General features: G+C 39.9%; 1 protein-coding gene and 1 long non-coding RNA gene across 6 annotated transcripts in view; one reads left to right on the top strand and one right to left on the bottom strand.

Moving 5' to 3' along the window:
- Nucleotides 1-331: 331 nt before the first annotated feature.
- LOC126035742 (uncharacterized) lies at nucleotides 332-7086 on the bottom strand. Its single transcript, XR_007505029.1, has 3 exons — nucleotides 6986-7086; nucleotides 5672-5788; nucleotides 332-683 (listed from the first exon to the last, which is right to left on the bottom strand). It is a non-coding gene; the product is annotated as an uncharacterized LOC126035742 (long non-coding RNA).
- A 5453-nt stretch (nucleotides 7087-12539) lies between these two features.
- The window catches only part of NIPBL (NIPBL cohesin loading factor), a 177816-nt gene continuing 174312 nt past the window's right edge, over nucleotides 12540-16043 (top strand). The window contains exon 1 of one of the 5 annotated variants that reach the window (XR_007505028.1): nucleotides 12540-12895. The gene's annotated coding sequence lies outside the window, so the exon portion shown is untranslated. The remainder of the gene's footprint in view (nucleotides 12896-16043) is intronic. The other 4 variants (XM_049794612.1, XM_049794610.1, XM_049794613.1 and 1 more) reach the window with 4 other exon arrangements.

Genomic DNA, 16043 nt, shown 5'->3' with positions numbered 1-16043 from the left:
CACTAAGAAGAAAACACGTTGGATGACTTTACCTGACGGTATTTAAGTCCATCTTGAGAGTCGGTAGTCGTTTCCCCCATTTCATACTTGTCCGTATGAGACAGTTCTTACAACCCTGACCTGTCTGTGGTGTTTACGTGTGGCAGAGCTCGAGGCAGGATCCAAGTTACTGAAAGAAATAACCTTCTACGGATCCAAGTTACTGAAAGAAATAACCTTCTACGGAGAGAGGTTGGGATTCGGCAGAAAAGGAGTTAAAAGTTGAACGTCGGCGCCGAGGAACCCGCCGGACTGTTCCATTACCCGGGGAGGGGAAGCCTACTTACATATTGTTAATTATTCGCTGTAAAATTAATGACAAAATTTCAAAAAGAGAGCTATAAGAAGTCATTAGAAAGAATCAGGAGGTGATCTATGAATTAAAAGAGGTGAACGAGAGGCAAAATTTTGAGAGCACCTTTCTCCTTTCTCCTGCATTGGCACGTTCCACTCAGCAGGCGGGCCGGTGTCGCAGCCTGGTTTGAGGGAGGAGGCGAGGCGACTCCCCGGTAGCGTGTTTGGGGCTTGCAGGGCGGTTTAGGAGCTTTTAGATCCACTGTGGTTTCTCCTTCCAGTATCACCAGAGCTCTCCTCCTCCGGGGCGCAGTGGCTGCTCATAACAGGCCTCGTTTACCAGAACGGGACTGGGAGGAGAGAAGAAAGGGAGGGCACGGGAGCGGTGATGGTAGAAGGAGTTTGCAGTGACAAAGGCGCGGGAAGCGGCCACCGCGGGGGCAGCCGGGGGTGTCGCTTAGTCGGGGGTCCGGTGGGTTTCTTTAGTGCAAATAATAATATAATCTGACGTACTGAGCCAAAAGCTGTTCAGCAGAAGAGGTGTAACAAAAGGGCTTGGCTAACGGGAGTCCTGAGCATAGACGCAGATTTCGTACAAAGTGTTTGAGAACTGCGGGCGGAGTGGCTGAGATCAGCCCAGGCAGTTCTCGGCAACATCCTCGGGCATTGATGGCTTCTCCAGACATATGATGACCTCATGATTTTGAAGTATCTTAGATATATTGATTGTCTTCTTTAGGATCGATGTAAAACGTCAGTGTACACAAAAAATACTTATTGCTATTAACAGATTATACTGTGGCATCTTTGATTTTAGACGCCCATAATAAGAATTTCTCAATTTCTTTGAATATAGACCCCCATAAATAAGAAAGTGAGGAACTGGGTTCTTTGATCTGCACCTAGACAGAAGGAAACTGAGGGCACTTAAAATGTTCATGAATTAGCTGGTTTAAGAGCAGCTATTAGTGATAAATGTAAGAGAGTTTTCCACCATACTAAAAATATTTCTGTAAAATCATAAGCATGTGCAGTGCTTCCCAGGCAACTATAAAATGCCAAGGCCACTTCCTCTGAGAAACTTTAACTTAAAAGCAAACCAAAACCACACAGAATAAACAAATTAGGAGCATAAAATGAGGTGAATAGGAGGAGTATTGTCTTTGGGAAGCCAAATTAATTTTTTTAACATAGTATTCTCTTCTATATGATTAATAAGAACACTTCTTGTCTGCCCAATTACTCCTAAGTACTAGCTGAGCAGTATAAGCAGTAATACTGTGGTAACGTCCTATATATGGAGAGTCCACATACTCAAAAGATACAAGAGACTGAATTACATTATAACCTTAATGGTGGTCCCTCAGGCGTGCACCAGTGAAACAGCACCAGGAAGTTTGTTTTAATCATTATTCCTGCACTGTTTGTTTTTGTGGATAAATAAGGACTTCAGTGCACTAAGTTAGCAATCCAGAACCATTCTTGAGCTCTACATGAACACATAACCAAAAATAGCATTTAATTAAGAAAAAGTTGCAGTATGTTTTTGCAATCAAAGGGAACTGTGTATGCTGGAGGAAACCTATTAGATTAATAGTACTTTAACTTTTTGCTTGGTACATACACAGTTCTAAGAACTTGTCCTTCAACTTCCTGCAGATGAAAAGAAAATGTATTCCTAAGGGCAATAATTAGCTACAGCTACCTAAACGTGTAGTTGTATGCCTATAGCCAGATTATTACAGCTGTATAACTTCCCTGAAATTACATACGAAATTTTCTATTTCAGGCATTTTGGCATCAGTGTATAGCATTTTGAATGAAATTTTGGGGAACTGGACAAATTATATCTATTACATGTGAAGAACACCAGCCATAAAGAAGTCTCATATAGACATCTCTGAACTGCTTTTAGAAGAGGGCAAAGCTGGTAGAGGTCTGGTAAGAAAAATCTTCATTTAAATACATACATTTGTTTTTATTGTTGGGAGGGAAGATTATTAAAGGAGTGAGAAGGAGAAAAAAGTTGTAAGTAACTGCTACGGCTAATGTTTGATAGATTGTCGTGGTTTAACCCCAGCCAGCAACTAGCACCATGCACCCACTCACTCACTCCCCACCCCACCCTCCAGTGGGATGGGGAAGAGAATCAAAAACAAGTAAAACTTGTGGGTAACTCCCCCCAGTTTACATACTGAGCATGACATTCTATGGCATGGAATATCCCTTTGGCTAGTTCAGGTCAGCTGTCCTGGCTATTCTCCCTCCCAGCTTCTTGTGCACCTGCTTGCTGGCAGAGCATGGGAGACTGAAAAATCCTCAATTTAGGATAAGCACTACTTAGGAGCAACTACAAACATCACTGTGTTATCAACATTGGTCTCATACTAAATCCAAAACACAATACTATACCAGATGCTAGGAAGAAAACTGATTTTATCCCAGCTGAAAACAGGACATAGATCTTGAATGTTCAACAGTTACACAGTTTCATACTAACTTCCTAAGTCTATGAAGTTCATAAGAATGCTGTGTAAGACAATGTTCATAACAATAAAACAAAGCTTCACAGACAGGCTATAAAATATATGTGTGTCCTGGTTTCAGCTGGGACAGAGTTAATTTTCTTTCTAGCAGCTGGTATAGTGTTCTGGTTTGGGTTCAGTGTGAGAAGAGTGTTGATAACACACTGATGTTTTCAGTTGTTGCTAAGTAATGTTTAGTCTAAAGTCAATGATTTTGCAGCTTCTCATGCCCAGCCAACAAGAAGGCTGGAGGGGCAAAGAATCTAGGAGGGTCCACAGCCAGGGCAGCTGACCCAAACTGGCCAAAGGGATATTCCATACCATGTGACATCATGTCCAGTATATAAACTGGGGGAAGAGGGGCCGGGGGGGATTGCTGCTGGGGAACTGACTAGGCATCTGTTGGTGAATGGTGAGCAATTGCATTGTGCATCACTTTTGTATATTCCAATCCTTTTATTATTATTGTCATTTATTATTGTTGTTATTATCATTATTAGTTTCTTCCTTCCTGCTCTATTAAACTGTTCTTATCTCCCCCCACGAGTTTCACCTTTTTTTTCTTCAGCCCACTGAGTTGGCAGGGAGTGAGTGAGTGGCTGCATGGTCCATAGTTACTGGCTGGGGTTAAACCACAACAATGTGACAGTCCTTCCCCAATAGGTCATGTTGCATTTTTGAGCTAATCATCAACAATATGGGAAGACTAGGCATTCTTCTCACTTTTCAAGTTCTAGATTATATTAATGAGAAGATTTAGAAAATAAGGGGACTGTAAAAATACCATGACTAACTGATGTTTCCCATTCAAAATTCAAATGGACTAGAAAAAGCTGCATTTACCTTTATGAATCTAGCTTTTAAAAAACAAACAACCCAAACTTCTATTAGTACTTGTTTAGATGACCAATTTTTCATGAAACTGCATTCTTAAGGAAAGCTTAGATGAGGTTAACATCAAAATACATAGCTGGTACATCTCTGCTGAGCATGCCCCTAGGCTTGACAGTCAACTTCAGTACTTCTGAAGATTACGAGGCAATGTCCAAGTTTTCATAGTATAAGCAATATGCTAAGTTATTCACAGACAATCATAAACAGCACAACATTTACATTTTAAATAAAAAAAGAAACATTTGCACTCTATAGTCTAAATGATGTATCTGAAATTAGATGTGTAAAACTTGAAAATGGAAAGATCATATTTTCAAGTCTACACCTATATAAAAATTTTTGTGAAACAGTATTTCATGTAAGTACTTTCTATGCTATATTATACTTTAAATTTTATAGCGTGGGTTTTACAATTAATCTCTTTACCAACAGATATCCCTTATTTAACTGACTTTCTTATCCAAACATTATTCAAACACATATACCTTTTCTATAGCATTGAAATGGCATACCCACCAAAGCAAGTTTCACATTCACTGTCTACTCAAACACATCATACATTCTTCTTTTGCCCCAGTGAGCATTTGACTAGTCTGTAAACACGATTACCAGAAAAAATAAAACCGGTAAGGTCATTGCTTATAGAGAGATCCTTTTTTAAGCCAATGGATTCTTCAAGAGAAACAGGTAGAGATTCATATTTTGCATTATTGTTGACAATGAAGAAGAGTCAAAATAGGAAAGAAGGAAAGCAAGGGCTTTTATATGCTACCTCTATCTTTGGGAGCAAGTAAGAAGGAAACAACCTAAAATATTAGGGAAAACACAGTTTAATGGCAGAGAAAAGATAAAGATTGCCCAAGGAAATACAGGAGAAACAAGCACTTTGGCCAGAAGAGAGTGATCACTAGTGTACTGTGGAGTAAACACAAGACTGACTTAAGTCTGGAAATGAGGGGAAACAGCAATGGAACCATGAAAGGTATGAAAGTAATGAGTAAGTTCAGGAAAAAATCTGGTGAATGAAAGTATAAAAATTATTTTATGATGCATGGGTATATATTTTCCTGACAGAAAAATTCTGTATTTTGAATGCTGCCAGGTTATTGTAATTTATCTATCTATTTAAAAGGCAACTGTCTTTAAAATTGGAAATCCGTTCTTACCTGCTTTGACTTGAATAGCGGTCTCTGTCAGAAATAATACATGATGGCATCAGATGTTGTGATGCACTCTATTTACAAAGATTGTACATACATTCTTTTCCTCTGAAACCATGGGAAAATTTCACTCAAAAGTCTCAAGTCCTTTTTGGTTGATAGTCATCTTGAATCTCTCCTGCTCTGTTTTTCTTAGAGCTACATTCCCACTGATTGCCTCGGCCTGTGTATGGGTTTCTGCATCTTCCCTGCATCTGTTTCTATGGGATGTTACATCTTTTTTCTCACACATGCTTATCCTCAAATATCCAACAAAACATGTGCTACCCACATGTGCCTTTGTTTTGGGTGGTGACATGTACTCATATTCTCTTGGAGGCTGTTCTTTTTCCAGAAAGTTTAATTACTTTTTACAGTGATTTTTTTAAAGAGCACTGTCTATGACAACTAGCTGTAGTATGTTTTATCTAACAGCAATATTATGGATAACAGGCCATCTTAATGAATTGAACTCTGCATGGAAAACATATTAGCAAAAGCACAGGTATACAGATTGCAGCCTCTTCAGGAGACTCAGTGTACCATCTTTCATATGAATACTTCCACTGGAATGCAATCTTCACTGGGAATACAATGAGGTTGGCAAACCTACAAGATGTTCAATAATCACTCAAAACTATAAATTAACATAAATTGACAATCCTGTGCACACTAGTGTTCTTTCATTATAGTCAAGATTAGTAAATAATTTCCACTTACCTATAAACTTTAAGAAAACTGCTCATGCTTATCCTGTTAGTTCTCCAAATATGTACTTCTTAGGCCAAGATTTTCTATGCTGTTCCTCTCTTCAAAGATGAATTACGTTTAAGGAACCTGAGAGAAGTCATGTAGGTATTTTAAAACAGTGGGAGGACAAATATAGAAATTTAAACATCAAAACCTAGAATTTAAATACATCATGACTTAGAAAAGGACTTTTCATAAATAGATCATTTTGACTTGATTTTTAAGTTACGGCTATTTGAAAATTCCATGCCAACCATTCCTAAAAGGTATATTCTTCTTTCAGTCTTCTTTTTTTCCCTATTGCAACTGAGTTGCACCACCTAGGCAGAGACATTTATTTGTATTTAATTGCATTGTAAAAGCCTAGCCAGCTTCTCCAGGTCAACAATTCAATTTTCTGGGCCACTTATTGTCCCCATCAGAAGTTTAAAAAAAAAAAAAAAAAAAAAAAAAGGCTTTGTGCTTCAGAATGCATGGCACTGCAAGTCTGTGAGAAGTTAAATCTGTGACAAGTTAATACTGCTTTCTGGCTCACTAATGGAGCACCCACACATCTTCTGAAGTGCTGACAAAGTAGATGGACCGATGTTTGTCCCTGTGGCTACACTGAGAAGCAAATTGCCAGCACGTGTCCAGTTACAAAAGAGAATAACCTTTTTTTTTTTTTTGAAAAAAGAAGTTGTAAGAGGAATACTCAGCAGTCAGAAAATGCCCATGATGTTTTATTTATCCTTACTTCTTTTCCATTCTTATCTTAAAATCCATAAATTACATGTTAGAACTTATTTTCATTACAAATTGATGCTAACAGCTGTAATTTAAAGTAGTGCAAAAGTTACTTGTGTTTATTTCATCTTATTGTACAATGTGTGTTTTCTGTTCCTGTTTGCACTGAAACATCCTTTCATAAGGGCCACAGGATGTCTAAAAGAAAAAGGGACATCTGCTCCAGGTTATAAGGCTGTTTTAGCCACTGTATAGGAGTTTCTAAAATGTCTTCACATGAATAAATAGCTAACTTGACAGCCAGATTTCAACCAACTTTCTTTTGTCAGGTTTCTGGATAAAAAATGAGGTGATAAATTGCTTCAGTAAAGAATTAGTTAGAAATATGAATGTGATTTATCTCTAGGTGGGGGACCGCAGTTCCCTCTTACCTTCCTTTTGGCCAATCACTCCAAGGAGACTTGCTATAAAATGCAGTGTAAATGAAACCACCACAAAACACTAACAGACATTGGAAATAAATTGTCTAAAAATTGTGTATAAAGTGTTCAAACGGACCTTAGAAGGGGCTAAAAGCATGCCAGCTAGCACTTTCCCAAACAATTCCTGGGCACAGTTTGGACGTTAGTGTGAGTCAGGAACCATTCCCAATGGGCAGTAGATGCATGTGACCATCCTGTTTTGAAGAATAAACGGGTTTAATACAGGTGTGAAACATGTGGCTACTAGCCTCAATGCCAGAGAACAGTACCAGGCATGTTTAACCAGTTAGTTTGTATGCAGCCACTGAATCTTTTGGCTGAGATAGTTAACACTTCAGTATCTGAGGAATGGAGAAGTTCTGCTTTATTTCTTTCAAGGAAGCAGTTTTTCAAGGCCTAAGCCCAAGAAACTTTTTTAACATACATGATCTGGATAATCATATCTCTGTCTTAATTCTTCTTTTTACTGGCAAGTTCATTAAAAATAGAGTGGCAAGGCATTTTAAGCATGATATAATGTTCTCAGATTTCTTTAATCCATACAAGTATGGCTTTCAGCTTACGCTGAAAACAGCAGTCCTTAAAGCCAATTTTTAACTTCTGTCCTTTGCCAGAAGATGAATGTCCACACTTACTTGCTGGCCCATGAAGCTGTATTGATTTACCTTTACACCTTAAAAAGTGGAAAAAAAATGCCTGAATGTTTTTATCTTTATCTCTCAAAATAATCCATAGTGGGCCTCACAGCTCTTTTACAGAATTGCACAGGATTTCTTATGTAACTACATGCAATTCTATATCTCTGTTATACAACATGACAGTAAGTTGTTTTCCCAGTGCCTATCCAAAACAAGACATTTGAGAGGATCAAGTTATATAAGGCTCAAATTAAAAACAAAAAGAAAAAAAAAAAGAAGAAAAGCTAAGAAAAAGGATTTGTGGGAAGTTAAGGAATTTACAGAAGGAGTGGTACCTGCTTCCTTTCTGAAGGTCAGCAATGGTGAATCCACACAAAAGAGCCTAAAGACCATCTTAGCCAGATTTCAGATTTCTTTTAATGACAATGTGTAACTTACCATTTGTCTTCCTTACAAAATGAACTGTTATTAGGTCTGTTCTTACGGGCCTAATGTAACTACAGTGGGACAGTCTGCTTGTCCAGCAATCTATCACTGATGTCTTTTTCTGTTACATAATGCGTTTTATTATTATGTATGTTTTATAGCCTAAATTACATTTTACATTATCTCTATTTTAACTTTATTCAGAATTGCTAATGCCTTGTGTAATTAAGAACTAACTGTAACATTCAAATGTAAATACTAGAGCTTTCTTGTCTGTCATTTTTCCTCCATACAGAACTGTTTTTTACAAGTATATATTTTAAGAGATTTATCTGCCATAGGATTCATATCATGTCTTCATAAAAACTGAAGCATATTCTTAACATGGTAGAGATAGTGCAAGTCACTTAGAAAAAATGAAAAAGTATTATTTCATATTCAATTCTTGTTGGTAAATTATGCTAAATAATTAGAAGAAGGAAAAAAATATTACCTCCATCTGGCCTACTGGAAAAAAAAAAAAAAAATCAGTAGTTGTAAGCATAGAGCAAGTAACTATCCAAATATTTTACGGCTCAGTCTGCAGGCTTCCTTGGCTTTTATTTTAGCTATACCACTGAAGGCCTCATCTGATACTTAGGTTGCTTACTTCTCACAATGAATATTCCCCAGTGAATTAATTACATGGTGCTATTATTTGCTCCTATGAACTAAAGTCAATGCAAAAACCATAACTTTATATTACTTGTCATACAGCATTCATTATTACATTCTTCCTACTCGCTGTTGTAGTCCAGCCTTAACACCAGATTCTAAGTAATCTTGAATACTTAAATTTAGGATGATAGCTAATGATTGCATTACTATATTACATTCAGATAACAATCTCCCAAAATTTATAGGAAAGTTCTTTCCAATTATTGAAAAAATATATTAAAAAATACAACTGTAAATTTTTTTTATTTTTCCAACACATTCATTTATAAAAAACTGCCCAGTGATAAATACTACTTATAAACTACTAAAAGGTAAACAATAACAATATTTGTGCATCCCATTAACAACTTAAAGTGACAGGTACCTGTATGCTTTACCAGCCCTTAAAGAGACAAAAATGGAAAAGCACAAAACATTTTTCATTCATTCTATAGAAAAAAAATCAAATGACAACAAGCAACCTCTAAGAAAACATTGGTTCCAGGTATATTTTTACCATAGTATTACATGCTGTCCATAATTTATGAAGGTGATTAACAACATGTAGCTGTCAGGGAAGTTAACATCAGAATAAAGAGGGCAAAGGGGTCTCTTCACTATTTTCAATGGTGTATACACAAATACTCTCTTTGCATCTAGAAAGCTTATCTCAGTATGCAGTTGTAAACAGCAGCAAGAGAAGTACCTACAATTTACCGTATATTTTGTGCAAATTGCTTGAGAAATACATTTTAAAAACAGTACTGTCTGCATGAAGATCTTTAATTCTTGCCTTTTAAAGCTGCATTAAAATACTCTTTGAAGAACAAGAAACGAGTCTCAGAATAACTGACTGTGCAGATAGCATGAGAGCCTCATCATTTGTTTAGGGCAAAAGACCCATTCTCCCTTGACATCAAAGGGAATAGGATTAGGTGCAAAAGCTTTACCTTGAAACTTCCAGTTCATTTTCAGGACTATACAGGATTGGATTTATCAGGGGAATTCAGAGAGCTTTGCCGTCCTCCGCACCACCACCAGCTTTGTTCAGTGTAGCATATGCTCCTTAGTGTGCCATGCTCATGATTGTATGACTGCATAGCTCCTCCCATACGGATTAGGACTACCTCCACCCCATGACTAAGGCCTGGAACAGAAATACGGTTTAAAGTATCTTGGTATGTTTTCAGGTAATATTCTGAAAGGCTTGATTTACCCCTTTTTCTGGCCATTTCAGGCATAATGAGATGAACCCCATGCATACTAAAGTAATTTTTAGGAACACAGTGAGCCTCCATTCTGCAATAAATTGCTGTGAGTGGACCTTTGAAGACAAAACAAATACAAGGAACCACTTGTCTGAATGCAGTTGAAGAATTCGATCTTTCCTTTTAAAAAGTGGATTACAGAAATATCTAACAGAATAAAAAATTATTTAATTTCCCTTAAGGTAAAAGAAAAATCCTGATTTGCTCATGTGTGTTACACCACCACCTTCTAAAAGAACTAATGACTTAAATTAGTTGTTTTCTTGTACAGGTTATAACATCATAGTACTCAGGAAAAATAGCCATTTCTACAAATTCTTTTAGTTGAACGGGATTTTAACAGCATAAAATGGTCCAGTGACATTCTCACTGGAAAACTCTGACTGAAACAGTAGTCAAGTAGGTGTTGTGTCTTACCATGATGTTTGTACTGGCTAAAGCGTATCTGGCATTTGAAAAGGAGAATTTAGGTATTTACATTTTATTTATACACTAAGCCACCAATTAAGAAAATAAAAATCGTTATATAAGTAAATTACTAAAATCACAGAAAGACTCCATCAACATGAATTGGTAACAGTCAGTTAGAAGCAGATCAAAGCAGTATTCCTAGGCCAACTTTGTCAATTTAGAATCACATTTTCCTGTGAATTTGTAGGTGTATATGTCCACATACACATGGGTATGTGAACTCCGAACAGGTAGTCCATTAAACTTTAGTTTATTACCAAGAGAAGGCAAGGATTTTCCCCCTTGAGTTACAGACTTGTGCTGCATTAAATTAAGCACAAAGACTTATAAACACACTTCATTTACTACACCAATAATTTCCCTTTATTTCAAATGGATAACTTGGAAGTTGTAAATGCATACACAATTATAGGATTGGGACCTTTTATATTAACTTGGAACAAAGGTATAGAATACATTTTTTCAGAGCCCAGTTTACTCTGTCTCCATTAAACTTACATGAGCATGTACCCATTAGATACTAGTATTTCCAGTACTGAATTACCGTATTCTCCAGTGCCATCTTCATTTCTGCACTTTCAAACAAAAACACATACACTTGTATAATGAACTCTGATTCATCCAATGTTAGGAATGTGATAGTTGTTTAAGCTTGAGAGAGGCATTTTAAATCTGTATTAAAGACACGAGCACCATTCAGGAAATCCTAAGACTTGGGAAGATTGAAGTGCATTGGTGTAAGATATTATCCCTTTGTGCAAACAATATCCATCCAGAGCTGACGGGGTGTGTTTGTATGTCACAGGTCATTTACAGCTGTGTCCAACTGTATGGCTGAATCCTGAAGTCAATAGACAAGCACGGCTCCGTTTAGAAATCAAGGGATTTTTGTCCAAGTACCGAGGAGCAAAACGATGTGAGTATGAAAAGACATAGTTAATTCATCGGGTAGAAATGCTTCTTCAGTATTATCCTCCGCTACGATTACTCACAGTTTTACCTGTAGAGAGGAATACCAGAGAATCTTTCAGACTAGGACATTCTCTTTCACCAAACACTCCTTCACAACCCACAATTAAAATACTTCCAGTAAATCTGGTGGCGGTGCGGAGCATCAGCCTCCAGCGAAGGACCCTTCACCTGAACACCAGCGTTCTCCCCTGTGCTCGTCCAAAAGAGGTTGTTTTTAAAAGCCACTCCAGCTCGGTATGTCCACCTGGAAATCCCTCGCCCCGGCAACGCTTTCCGCATCGGGCGTTTCAGTTCCTGCGACACGGCCTCGTTACACCCCCAGAGACGGACATGAGCGGTAATTCCAGCCAAGGGTCCGGGGTCTGACACACCTCACCCGCTGGGGCGGGGGGGGGGGGCACACAGGGACTACCGCCTCTCTGGGCTCATTTTAAGGCGCCTTTTTAGGTCTGCCTCCTGCGAGGCGGCATCTTGCAGTCCCCCTCCCCACCATCCTTAGGGAGGACAAAAATAAAACCCCAAACGTGTGGTTTTTTCAACGGTCACTTCTTCACAAATCGCTGGCTGCCTTCCTCTCAGCGCAGGCCTAAGCGTAAAGTCCGGTCTCGTTCCGCGCACCAGAAGGGGCAAAAAAAGAAAGAGAAACTCGGCCGGCAGCCGAAGGGGTGGGGAAGGGGCGAGACAGCCACGCCGCGGAGCCTCAGCTGTGCCCGCCGCCGCCCAGGCCAGGCCAGGCCAGGCCAGGCGCGGCGCGACGCGACGCGGCGGAGAGATCCGCTGCAGCTGCCGCGGCGCTGCGAAGGGAGCGGCGCGGCGCCGAGCAGCGCAGCAGCGGCGGCGGCGGCGGCGGAAGCGGCGCTGGTTGAGCGAGGGAGCGAGCGGGCGAGGAGGAGGCAGCGGAGGGAAGGGGGAGGCTGTTGGTGTTTGGCGCCGGTGGAGGGAGTCATTCCTGCAGCTGCACTTCCGGTCGGCATTTTGTTCTGAGAGGGAGCGAGAGAGACACACACAGGATCCCTTCCCCTCCTTCTCGTCCTCCTCTTCCCCCTACCCCCCCGCTCGGTACCGACTCACCGTGCCCAGGCTGCCCCTCTACCCCGCCCTCCTGCATTCGCACACACAGAGGGAGCGGCGGCGGCCCTTTGGCAGCGCTGCCCCCCCAGCCACCCCCCTGCTCCCCCGCGGCTCGGAGTGTGTCTCGGAACCGGTTCGGCACGGCGCGGCGCGGCCCGGCCCGGCCCGGCCCCTGTTGATGTTGTGAAGCAGGCTCAGGGGGAAGGGATTTGTCTCGGCCGCTCACCCCCCGGCTCTACATGTTCGCTGCACTGAGGAGGAGACGGAAGAGGAGCCAGCCCCCCTCCCGGCCCGGATTATTGTTGTTATATTATCTCCCCTCCTCCTCTTGCTCCGCGGCGGCGGCGGCGGCCCAGCGGCGGCGGCTCCTCTGAGGAGGGAGGGGGGCGGATTTCTCTCCCCCTCTCTCGGATTCTCGTTGGATTCAGACGCCGATTTGCTCAGGTAATCCCCCCTCCTTGTCTCCCCTTCCCCTCCCTGCCCTCTCCAGCAGCGGGCCGGGCCTCCCAGCCCAGGCCGCCCAGCACTGCCGGGAGCAGAGGGGATTAGCTGTTATCCGGGGTAGAGGGGAATAAGTGGCAACCGGAGGTGTTTATTTCGCAGCCCCCCTTCCTGCTTGCTCGGGTTTGGCGGAGGAGATTGGTTCCTCCCGGGCTGCCGGGAGGCCCAGGCCCGGTGGAGAGCGCAGGCCCGCCGGCCAGCGCCTTTACTCCAGCTCGGGGATTAGAAAGGCGAAGCGGCTTCTTAGTGACAGGCCTCAACCCGGAGAGCAGCAGGAGGAGGAGGAGGAAACAATACAATTAGCCGCAAATGTGCACTGATCCTTTGCCATATTTACAACTTCACCTAGGGCAAGGAAGGAAGGTCCCAGCGCAGACAGCCCTCTGAGGTGGGGAAGGAGTAAGTGGAGGAATAGGGGAAGAGAGACAATGTAAATACCCAGGAACAAAAATATCGCCTCTCTTTGCTATTACATTCTTCTAACCAACTGCGTTCTGAACATTCAAAAGTTCGAATGCATGTGGATTTACAATGTGCAGAGGTTTAATCTCTAAATAATACAGCGATTGATTAGTGTGTTAATCACTTTAGTATATTTATAGCATAAAACTAGTGCTTGTGGGATGATTGACACAACACGGACACCTGCAGACCCAGGAAATATAGATAGGCAATCATGTTGTATCAGGTACTCCACACAATCTTAGTGTCTGTGTGGCACATACGTTACAGGAATATGTACTAAATTCAGAAGAAGTACTATTTTATGCTTCTAACAAACAGAAAACTGGAGAGGGATCCTGTGTAAAGTCCTGCGTTTATGACATTTAAGGGACCAAGGTGAAGATGAGATCTTAACCAAAGTACTTGAGAATCAAATATAAATTTGATTAAGTGAAAAGTGAGGAATGCTCAAAAAGCGCCATCCTTTCTTGTCAGGCCATATCACTTTGAGATTCTGAGGTGGTTATTGGCTGTTTGTGTCCATGATGTTTGAATATGTAATTAGGTGTCATTTTAACAGGTCAAATGTGTTTTGTAAATGACTGTTGATTAAGTGTCAGGTCTTTATAAATAAATGGTAGCTAATTTACAGTAAAGTAAATCTTGGATTTATGTGTGGTAGAGTTGAGAGTGTTAATGAAAATTGAGGCAGATTTAAAACAGACACCCTAGGAACTAGTAAAAATACTCATATAGAAATTACATAATTGAAGGAAATTTTAAGATACAAAGTTTCATCTTTCATCCAGAAAGGAAATCTGTAAATGACAAACAATATCAACATTAAATAAGTTCTCTATTTTTCAGCAGGTTTTTAGTTGTTCAGGCAGATCTGTTGTAATAATAAGTGGTTAATGTATCTAATACAGTAACTTTCTGGTGTATTGTGTTAAGGGTCTTGTAATAAAACTGTGCTATCGTGCCTCCAAGTGCCCTGATACATGTTTAAAAGGGTGAAGTTAATATAGCTGTCACGTAGAAGGCGTGTTTTTAATGCTGTAAATCCGTGTAGTAGTCAGTAGCGTGTCCGTGATTTGTATTGGTCAGGGAGCAGTTTGAATTTTAAAAAGCCTGAAGATCCTGCTGAGCCCCAATCCCGGCCTCCCTCCCTCCCACTAATCTCCCATTCCTGTCTTTGTGCTGCCTGGTCCTGTTAGACACTGTTTGCAACAGGGCCTCAGGCCTACGTGCGTGGAGAGGAACCATTTACACTTCGAAAAAGCAGCTTCGTATTTTTAAACTTTGTGAATTGCAGAGGGAACCACTAGTTGTCTCTAACTGTCCCTATCTCAGTGTGTAGCAGCAGAATTGATGTTTTCTTTTGGTCTGTAGCATGCGTAGAGGCCGAGTGTAACTCAGCTTTTACAGGAAAGAAAGGACTGTGCAGAAGTAGTTGTAGTACTAGGGTAGTTTTCATCATCAGGAAGCGACATTAGCTCTAGGGTTTCTTTGGTCGTCTGTTTTGAACAGCTCTCGTTTTTTACAAAAATGTGTTTGTTATGCTAACAGTAGTGAACTTCTCTGACTTTTCATTTAAGGAGGTTTGCTTTAAATATACCAGATATGAGCAGGAAATGAGCTACTGTAGTTATGTAGTTCCTGTCAAGTTTATCTTGCCAGGGTTGTGTTTACGGTGCCTCTTTTTTTTTTTTTTTTTTTTTTAAATCAGAAAGCATGCACTGTTCTGGTATGAAAAATAGACATATTTGTAGAGGGAAATTTAAGATGCTGTCTATCTGTGATTTGTAATGAATTTTTTTGGTTTTGTTCTTCTAAGCCATATGTGATTAATTCTGAATTAGTTGCCTTATCACAGTTTATGTAGTTATAAATTTCTTTATCTCAGAAAAATATATTTAGCATACAGAAATATTTAATGTGGAAATGTTACTAAGATGCCATTTTTGTTTTAGATAGTATTTCTTAGAACATTTAACAGTGTATGTATGTGAAGCAGGACTGTGTGACTTTCATACTACTTTTTCCCTAATTTTAGAATTTTGTACTGGTCCACTGTTTATCACAACAGCTAGCAGTTTAAGGAGGGTGTAGTTATTTTATTCATGTTATAGAAATACAAAATTAATTCTTCTCAAGATGTTAATTGTAACAATTATTTTAACTGAAAGAGGAAAATACTTTCTTCTTTTTATCTTTTATTTTATACTTTTGATTACCTTGTTCATTTTGAATTTTTTTCCTGTGTACAGGTTTTATTTCTTTTTTTTCCTCTCAACTTAAATATTTTACTTGAAGTTATTCCAACAACAAATCTTTCCCTGACGCCTTCTGCCATCTTTTAAAGCTGCTTTTATACTTTTAAAAAATAAAGACAAAGGAACATATCAGTAAAATAATTCACTTTTTACATTTGAAATGTTTAAATTTTGATTTAGGAGAAACAGAACAGGATCAGAGAAGCAAAATTATATAACTAAAACCCTTTGCACATCCCTGTTCTACATAAGAGTACAGGTACCCCTGTGCAAACTTATTGCACATTTGAAACTCCTTGAACATTAATGTTCCTATGAGTCTGCTTGCAGACTCAAGGTAATAGATAGTAATTTCCTTAGATTAGAACTGG

The sequence above is a fragment of the Accipiter gentilis genome, chromosome Z (genome assembly GCF_929443795.1).
Source record: "Accipiter gentilis chromosome Z, bAccGen1.1, whole genome shotgun sequence".
Classification (NCBI taxonomy): Eukaryota; Metazoa; Chordata; class Aves; order Accipitriformes; family Accipitridae; genus Astur; species Astur gentilis.
This window is presented reverse-complemented; position numbering and strand designations above follow the sequence as displayed.